Here is a 10024-nt window from a genome sequence, read left to right as displayed (position 1 = left end):
TCGTTCAGCTGTATTTTCATATTATAGGTACTGTTAGAACCTCCTCCAACCATTTCTTTGCTCTTCCTATTCTTTTTTTTATACTTTATCCACCTTTTAATACCCATTTTTCCAACCATTTAGTTCTCTTTGCTGCAATTACGAGGTCTTGCTATTAAATAACCAAAATACGCGTCTAGAGGGCGCCCTAAGCGGCGTATTTGTGCGGTAGCGGTTTGAAACGAACGTGGAACAACGTATGAATCTAAAATTTCTCGTTAAATTGGAAAAAACTGTGGGCAGAGAAACCCCTGGTCGCCCTGTGACTGTTTCATCGCCAAAAACAGTAACCAAAATCATCCAAATCGTGCGTACAAGTCGTCGAATGAGCATCAGGATGATTGCCAAGGATATAAACGCCGATAAAGAAACGATTAGAGAAATTTTACACGAGAAATTACATATGACAAAAGTCTGTGCGAAGTTGGTGCCAAAAAATCTGACTCCTGAGCAAAAGGGTTTGCTCAGATTTCCTTGAAAGTTTAGAAAAAGGCCCCGATATAAGTCGATGGAAGCGGTAAAGCAAAAAATGGCAGAGCTCCAAAAGGCGCTTACCAAAGAAGACTTCTAGCACTGCTTCGATCAATGGAAACAAACGTATTGAAAGGTGTGGCGGAGGGGAATATATTGAAGGGGAGCATTAGAATGTAGAATAATTTTTATAATAAAACCCTTTTTCGTAACCAGTCTTAATATTTAATAGCCAGACCCTGTTTTCTATTCATTTTTCTTCTGTACACTTCAACTTCTTCAAGTCCACTGTAAATCTTTCTGAGTATCTTACGTTTTTTGTTAATTACCCAGGTTTTACTAAGTTACCTCTCCAAAATATACTGCTAGATAATTTTGAATTTTTCTTCGCATCTTTAATTTATAATATTGACCTCAAAATTGTACTGAATTTAAATGATAATAAATGATAGATACTTAGCATTGCCTTTAGCGTGTTTGTCAATAAAGCTTGAAACACGGCATCATAATTATAAAACACCGTTTTGCATTTTGTAGATCCGAAATAACGTATTTAATACAATTTGTTGGTTCCTTAATACGTTTTTAAATATTCGAAAAGTTTGATCCACGTTAAAAATGCATTACATCGAAAAACATTATCATAAAGAAAGAAATCGCAATAATTTGCATAATTGCAAAAATGTACATGATAATTATAAACTAATATAAGACGCTTCCATTTTTATTTTGCATTAAATATAGTGGTTAGCAGATCTGAATAATCTTCATAATTTGCGCATAAAAGAAACGTTGAAAAAAAATAGTAATTCAAGCAAAAACGATTCAAAAGCAAAGAAAATTTAATAAATTATATCCGAATCTGAGATTTCATTCATATATGAAAATATATTTTCCCTTCTGTCCGCTAATTTAGATAGATTCATATAATTTGCATTGAGGTGACTACAAACAAAATATTTTATTTATTCAATTGATATAAAGAAATAGCAAGCAGAAACTCAGTGAGTTAATGCAGGAGAGAATAAAATACCAGCAGCAATTATCAAAAATGACGTGGACGATAAACAGAAAAGAATATGCAGAATAATACGGAAAATTTGGAATGAAGAACAAATGCCTCAAATATGGAATGATGTCCAATATTCAAAAAAGGAGATGAAAGAAGAGATATCACGTGAGATAGACGCCAACAACTACTAAGAAAGGATAGTGGAAGAGTACCAAGAAGGCTTTAAGAAGAGGGAAGAAGGTCCAAGAAGGAAACTGAAGATAAAAGTGGTTTGATGCAGGTGGAACCAAATTAGAGCGCAAAAGTATAGAATCGCAACCTGTGGAGAAAATTATGAAATCAGTTAAAGACCGCTAAGAAAAAAAAATAAGTCATGATCTTCCAAGGCCTGTAGTACTGTAAGCAAATCCGTTTTCATAATTGTTTTTTGTTAAAAACATGGCAAAACTTATCACCAAAAATAATTCAGAGTGGATTTATCAGAGACGGTATTGAGAGAAGTAATTGTTCTGAGTATTTCCTTAAAATTCCATAACTTTTAGTAAAATCTTAATTCAGCCAGACCTGGCAACGCTGCAAGCATAGCTTAGAGACAAGCAGAGTTTAAAATTTGTATTGAAAACGGTTGAGAAGCCAGATTCGTTTTTCAGTTTGTAGAGTAAACATGTGACAATTCTAATATTTGGTAATAATATAGTGAATCAGTCGTTTCGTTTCGTTCCAATAATTACAATCCACTTAATAACAGTTGTCTCTGAAAAAAGTTTTTGTCCCGAAGCATTATATCGATTGTGTCGCTTGAAATATCAAAAATCAAGTTAAGAATAAGCTATCACTAAATTTTCTTTAGTATTATATAAAAATTCTCAATTGAATCCTATTTTAACTCATATGCGTCATATTTATTATTGTTGAACCGCTCTGATGAGACTCAATAACGTTGAATCTGGGCATCGGTTACGCCTCTCTCGGCACTAATCCTATTAACTATTTATCTAGTACGAGAGTTGCTACTTAAGTTTTGAGATAGACAAATGAAAACAATATATTTTTCAAATTATTGTCCATTAAGATCAATACATTTTTGGATACCTTTGAACCAATGGTATTCAAAACATGTTTCTTCTGATGTTAAAAAAACGTTGATCTCCGATTTATTTTCCATCTGCTGAACAAGTGCTGTACGGCAGATCACCCATCAATTCGATCATTTGACTGCTCAACAACATTTTTGTTGATGATTCAGAACTCGCATTGTCATAGTGAAGAATCATTTGTTAATCATTCTGCGATTGGTTTCCCTGATTTTTTCGAACATGTTAATTTACAATTCAAAATTGATCATTCTATTCGCAACATGTGCAGTTATTCCAAAAAAATAGGCGACCATTTGCTACGAAGTCGATTTAGTGTAGGCATTCAAGCTCAAAATGATGTCAAACCTTCGAATTCTTTAATGCAGCTTAGATTTTCCTGAAAATTTATCTATAATAAAGATCTATATGGCGCAAGGTGTGCAAATTGCTTTTAAGAGGTGAAAACCACCCCTTATAGAAAAATACCAATATTATAGTTTTCTCTACATTTTTTCAATTCAAATGTTTTTCGTTTACACAGCATAAAATTTATATATTTTGAAGTATCAACCTTTAAAAATCCTTAAAATATAGGAAAAAATCTTTTAACGATTTAAAACATCGCAATTCCTTTTTTACTGTGAAAAATTCATAGAATTTTAATAAAACTCAATTGGTTATTAATTTTTATTATTCAACCCCTAAAAACTACCCCTTTGGAGATAATTAAATAAAAATAAATCTACTGACTGCCAACTTTTAGATTTTGCATTCTTTGATAAAAAATATAATTATTGTTAATGTTTTGATTTTGAATTGTTTAGGTATTCAAGTGTATTTCCAAAACACGAATTGATTTTTCATTCTCTACACTGACACTCCTTAAGAACCACCCCTTCACCAAAAATACAATAAAAAATTAGTGTTCAATGACATTCAATGTTTTTCAGAAAAAAAATTCAAATTCTTATTTTTTATGTAACTTCATTCATTTTGAAACTATCACATCCTACAAAAAAACATTTTGAAGGTAATTTTCAGGGCTACAAGCCTATGTATGCTAGAAGGACTTGAGACACTCCACATTTTATCAATAAAGGATCAAAGGGCTGAGGATAAGCAATCCTCGCACTATAGTGACAGATTAATTTGGTTCTAGCTCCATCAATTTTTATGCTACAAAAAAAATAAAAAAAGCAAAATAATCGTCGTAAAAACTGCTTTGATTTGATTGTTTATTTGTTTTCGTATCTCTTATAGTTATGAAGAAAACATGAGCAGAAAAACATTTTTTGAAAAATCAAAAAAAAAGTATTATTTAATACTCATTTCTCTCAAAATGATGCATTTCTAATCAAACTTTCAAACTTTCAGATGTAGTAAATAACATCTGAGTAAAGTATTTGGTATAAGGAATAAGTTTGATTTTGAATGAAATATCATTAGTTTTAGTGCAATTTTTTGTTTTAGTTTTAACTATTTTACATCAAATCTCACTGAAATTTCATTCGAAATGACTTTTATCAGAGGTCATTTGAAAGGTTTTTTAAGTTCTTTAAAAAGTATTCTATAACTTTTTGTTGAAAAATGTACATGTTTCCTGTTATTTGAGGTTATATATACTCAATTACGTAAAACAAAAGCCCTTCAAGTATCTATAACTTTTAGGTAGAACATTAAGATTTAAAATATAGCTAAATTCCATTGTTTTTTTAAAGCTTCATTTTTGTTCATCACACTTTTTTGGATAAAATGCATAATTACAGAGTTATAAGTAAAAAACTTTTGCGTTTTTTTTTTGACGAAAAATTGTATTTGCCGATCTTTCGATTTCTGGGGTTATTTTGTTATATGAAATCCCCTCTCGTACAATGCAGAATTCTACTATTTAAAAATCAAGAACATAATTATTTTTGACAATATTTAATTTGAATGCTAAGAAAATTGTGTACCTATTTATGTGAGCGGCAGTGTATATATCAAAAATATCTTGAATCATATAGTTGCTATCAATTAATTTGTTGTATGAAAGCAGTCAACAACCGAATAATCTACTTACCATAGTATAGAATTATAGAAAAGTATAAGAACTATGCCGCTGCCAGCGTTGGTAAATCACTGGAATTTTCAAATTCAAAGTTGTAATTAAATCTAGTCTACAATCTTCGATAATAGCGCTCCAGAATTATAATGTGGTGAACTCTCCCACATCAACAATTAACGCAATTAAAAACTAACAATTACAAATTCTTCGAAATGTTAATTGGTACTTGGGATTCGTCGACAGCTCAAAACTGCAATACGATTATTATAGTCGATAGTCTCAAGGTAGTAAATGAACCCATTGTAAAATCACTTTAATTTCACGTGAACCATTCGTATGGGGGTTTTATCTAACGATATAAAGCACAGGAAAATGAAAATTTTAAGAAAATAACCAAAGCTCTCCATATAGACTTAATTTAGTTGATGTAGAAGTTAATAACCACTTGTAGAGACGAAGTTAATCTCTAATTACCTGGTTGATGAATGACCTGCCGCGTCATTCAATAAGAAAAAGACATTTCCTCGTAGTACTATCCGGGGATTGGTTGACTATATCTAGCAATACACCACAGACTTTATTTCTATATGGTTATTTGAAGTTTATAAGCGGACATGCATTTTATGAGGAAATATATTGAAGGAATTTAGCCACAATCACGCAAAATAAGAACGTGTACTTTCTGGAATACTCTTAACAATTATGACGTTTCAATTTGCTAATCTGGACCATTTTTAGAACGGTTACTCTCCGATTATGCACGGTTCTTGTAACAGTATTTGCTAACAGGCAAGTATCGAAAGAACCGTTCGAGAAACCGTTGATAAACGATGTCTAAGTCGGCTGGAACAATCAACAAGAATTCTTTGATGGGTTGGAAGGAACCTATTATAAATTATTTGGTATTGGTAAAGTCAGCTGGATATAGAGAAGCGATTATATGCTAAACGACGTGTTTTAATTAATACGTCTTTTTGGTGGATCCAATAATATGTGTTACGATAATAACCACCTTTTGAAATATCAAAAAGTTAGGCAACATCTTAAAATCCTAATGAATCGCTTATGAATAGCCTTAAAAGTATGTAAAGCAAATGAATCTTTGAGCACTTTAAGTCGAGGACTTGTCAGGTATTCAATATTAAAGTAGTTAATGGCACCAATTATAAGGAGAATTGTTTTCAAAAATCTAACCGGAAATATTTTGGATGTCGAATGTTTTATAATCTTGTAAATGATGGACAAAAGTCATTGTGAACAGCCTCTACTCTGTTTTTAATTTGTGTTTATCATTCTTTAGTCAGAAAGTTTTCAAAACAACTTGACTGGTTGAGCGTTTAAACTTGAAATAAAATTGATTAAAGCAGCAAGTTGAAACTTTGTGTAGAGCTCGTTGGAACTGATGCTTTTTGCGAACGCACTCTATTTACTATGTGAGGCCAAGAACACTACGTATTTCACATATCAGTCAGTTTAGAATTTATATAATATTGGTCTATAATGTCATTCATTTGAAGTGTTAACAACAATAATTTTTTTTCACTCAAATATGTCGAACTTTGTTACTGAAAAAGTGCTTTTGCGGGGAGTTCTTCTTCATTTCTTTAATAGCTGAACGAACGTGCCAAAAGTGGTTTTCACGATCTAAAAATGTTGATTTTGGCTTGGAAGACGAAGAACCTCCTGGGCAGCCAAAAAAGCTTGAAGATGAAGAACTGGTAGCATTATTCGATGAAGATTATTGCCAAACACAAGAACAACTCGCAGAATCTTTGAGTGTCACTCAAGTAACCATTTCAAAACGTTTAAAAGTAGCTGGATATATTCAAAAGCAAGGAAATTGGATTCCACATGAACTAAAGCCGAGAGACGTCGAAAGGCGGTTTCGTATGCCCGAAATGCTGCTGGAACGCCTCTGAAGGATGTAATTTTTGCATTGGATTGTTACTGGTGATGAATAATGGATCCATTACGACAACCCCAATAGTAAAAAATCATATGTGAAATCCGGCCAACCAGCCAATTTAATGGCAAAACCGAATATCCATGGCGCGAAGGTGATGCTCTCTATTTGGAGGGATCAGAGGGTGTACTGTATCATGAGCTGCTAAATCCGGGTGGAACTATTATTGGAGAACGCTACCCCGAATACAATTAATCCGTTTGAAGAGAGTAGTAGGCGGAAAACGCCCGGAATATGCGATCAGACACGAGTCAATAATTTTCCATCATGACAACGCTCGGCCCCACGTTGCTATTCCGGTTGAGAACTATTTGGAAAACAGTGGATAGGAAGTTTTACCTCACCCGCCTTATAGCCCAGACCTTGCCCTTTCTGACTACCATTTGTTCCGGTCGATGCAGAACGACATCACTGGAAAACGGTACATATCAGATCAAGATATCAAAAATTGGCTTGATTAATTCTTGGCTAGGATCCACAAATTACCAGAAAGATGGAAAAAGTTCATAGCTTCAGATGGGCAATACTTTGAATAATACTATTGTACATATTCTTCTCAAATAAACGTTCATATTACATATAAAAAAAATGATGTATATTGATAAATCTTACTGAGAAAAATTCTTATTAAAAAATTACCTCAACTTTCAACATTACTGTAGTACGGTTTTTTATGTAGCTGACCTACTGACTAATATAATAGTTAGCCTTCAGCATCAGTCTAGACTTATAGCCTAAATCTGATATTCAACAACTATTGATTACAAACCGAACTAGTTATTTTGGTGGTATGCAGTCGAAATTATTCAAAATGTACGTTAGAACTGAAGACAATGTGTGATCATTTTAGGTATATTTGAATAAGAATTATCTTTGTTACAAATTTAGATGGTAATGATTGAAGTATCAATAGATATTTCTTTATAACAAATTGGAGATAGTAAATTGTTGGGATTCAACTGTTGTATCCATTTTTGAACCTAGTTTACTGTGAATTTTTTCAGAGGAGGCTCTACTTGATATGTAGATTCCAGAAAATCTTTGACTTCGGTCTCAATATTGAAGTTGTTCTCTAATGGGTTTGGGATGGACGACTTGTTCTAAGTATTTTGCAAACACGTTAGCTTTATTTTGGTTTCTTTTGCCCATTCATCTTCAGTTTTTTCGTTGTTATCCATAAGTCAAAATCAGTTGCTTCTGTTGCGGTTAAATTCCTGGGGAATTCTGTACTTATTTTTATTATTGTTGAGTAGGGTTTTCAGTTCTAAAGTTGCCTGATTCAACTTAGTCTTGTTATCGGGAGCGTGGTTTCTTTGCCTAATTTTCCTTAATTCCCGTTAGTCCATAATTATTTGTTCAATTATGCTCAAGAAAGTTTTGGGAGTGGTAAATTTATCTTCGATTGGTGTTGATTTGATTTTATATTATGTTCAACCATATTATAAATGTTGTCTTCAGTTTTTGAAGGAACTTGGAGATGCAGCAAACTATCCAAATTAGCACGAAAGTCATTCCAATTAGTAAATTTGTTGCCTAATCTTGTTGGTATTCATTTTAACTATCTTCTTTTGTAAAGATGATAGTAAAAATACAGTTGCCATCACGTTCTTACAATTTGAATCAATTTTACTATGTTTACTATTGTTTTTAATGTTTAATCAAAATAGTTATTTATGCAACAAGTATAAAAAGTAAGTGTTTATTGCACGTGATATAAATTTATATACTGAGCCCATTAGAATGAGTTTTACAACACGTCGAGTGCAATAAACACTTTTTGCACGAGTTACATACAATATGTTTTCTACGTTCATGAAAAAATGTTTTATTTAGGTGTAAAATAATAAAAAGCGTACTTTAAGAGCAAAATATTTGATAATTAACACTATCGGTTAACATTGAGAAAGTTAAGAACTGGTAATTAGAAATAATTCAACTCAATTTGTACCATTTATATTAAAAGTGAATGTACAATTTTAGCAATTTTAAATGTTAATATTTTTCTTAGTGAATTATTGGGACGTAATTTCGTGTATTTACGGTATATATCGATCAAATTTAATCCTTCTTCAACCTCACATCTAATGACAAAACTTTTACAATTAATATTGAACCTACTTCTTGTATGTCTTCAATACTCAATTTTTGGAGCTCATCTCTACGATATACCTCTGCGATGCCAAATATTGCAACGACCTACAAGAATTAATTCTAAAATGTCTTACAAAAGCTAAACAATAATTATTGACTTACTTTTTTTATCAAATATTGGGAATTTTTTTGGAAATTCATAAATGCGTCCCTTATTAAATACTTCTGACTTTTTTTACCGAAATCCTGCAGAGTTCTGCTTCATAAATGCCATTAGATTTTTGTATTTTTTAATATTAATATCTTCTTTTGTAAAAAAGCTATTGAGTACTCAAACCAAAATGATGAGAGTGCAAACTTAAATCCCCGTCAGGGGAAGTGGTATTCGGCCACAGTTGAAGTTAAGAATTAATAAAAAAAGTGGAAAAGCTGGAAACACCTTATAAATTAAATTAAAATAAAAATTGAACAATCTAAAACAATTTCCGGAGACAATTACCCAATGCAATTGATCCAAATTATACTTTATAAAAACACTCTTTCTATTCGTGAATTAATACTGTCTCTAACGTTCTTAATTTATTTACACACTATACAATACACTTAACTTATAATAATTTATTTAGAAATATCACTTAAATAATTTCTACGATTACTTTTACAAATTTAATCTTTTCGCTACGACTATTTATTTAAAACTGAACCGAACTGCGATTACACAAATCATTTATATACCTAAATAAAATTATAGAACAAAAAGAAACGAAAACGATAAATAAATAGACTTCCCTAGAAATTATTTAGAAGAAATAGTTTAAATAAACCGCATGTTATTAAATAAAAATATATATATCAAACGAGTTCCATCATTTATACAAAATGTGAAAGACGCCGCCGGAAAAGCGCCGCACGAATTTGTCGAATTGTTAAAATTTCATAGTAGCTGGACAGGGCCGGCCTAAGGAACCATTTTGCGAACTTGTTTGTAACACAACTATATGTATATTAACAATCTAAATTTAGTGATCTTCTCTACATACTGACTCATACGCTTATGAAAAATTCTAATTTAGAAATTAGAAGAAAAACATCATGTTATTATATATCGCTCACTTTGACATTGACAAATGTCACTAATTTAGTGTTTATCAAGGAAATTCTTGATTGCTGCTGCTTGGAAAATGGCAGTTATTGAAACACTACGGGTTTATAAAAAACAAAGTGTAAATATAAGCGATAAACTGGATGACTTTACAGTACGTATACCACAATTATTATCTCAAATCTTTTCGAAAAAAAATCTTCAATTCCTTCATTATTTATCATTT

Source organism: Diorhabda sublineata, chromosome 2 (assembly GCF_026230105.1).
Source record: "Diorhabda sublineata isolate icDioSubl1.1 chromosome 2, icDioSubl1.1, whole genome shotgun sequence".
NCBI lineage: Eukaryota > Metazoa > Arthropoda > Insecta > Coleoptera > Chrysomelidae > Diorhabda > Diorhabda sublineata.
Note: the sequence above shows the minus strand (reverse complement) of the source record.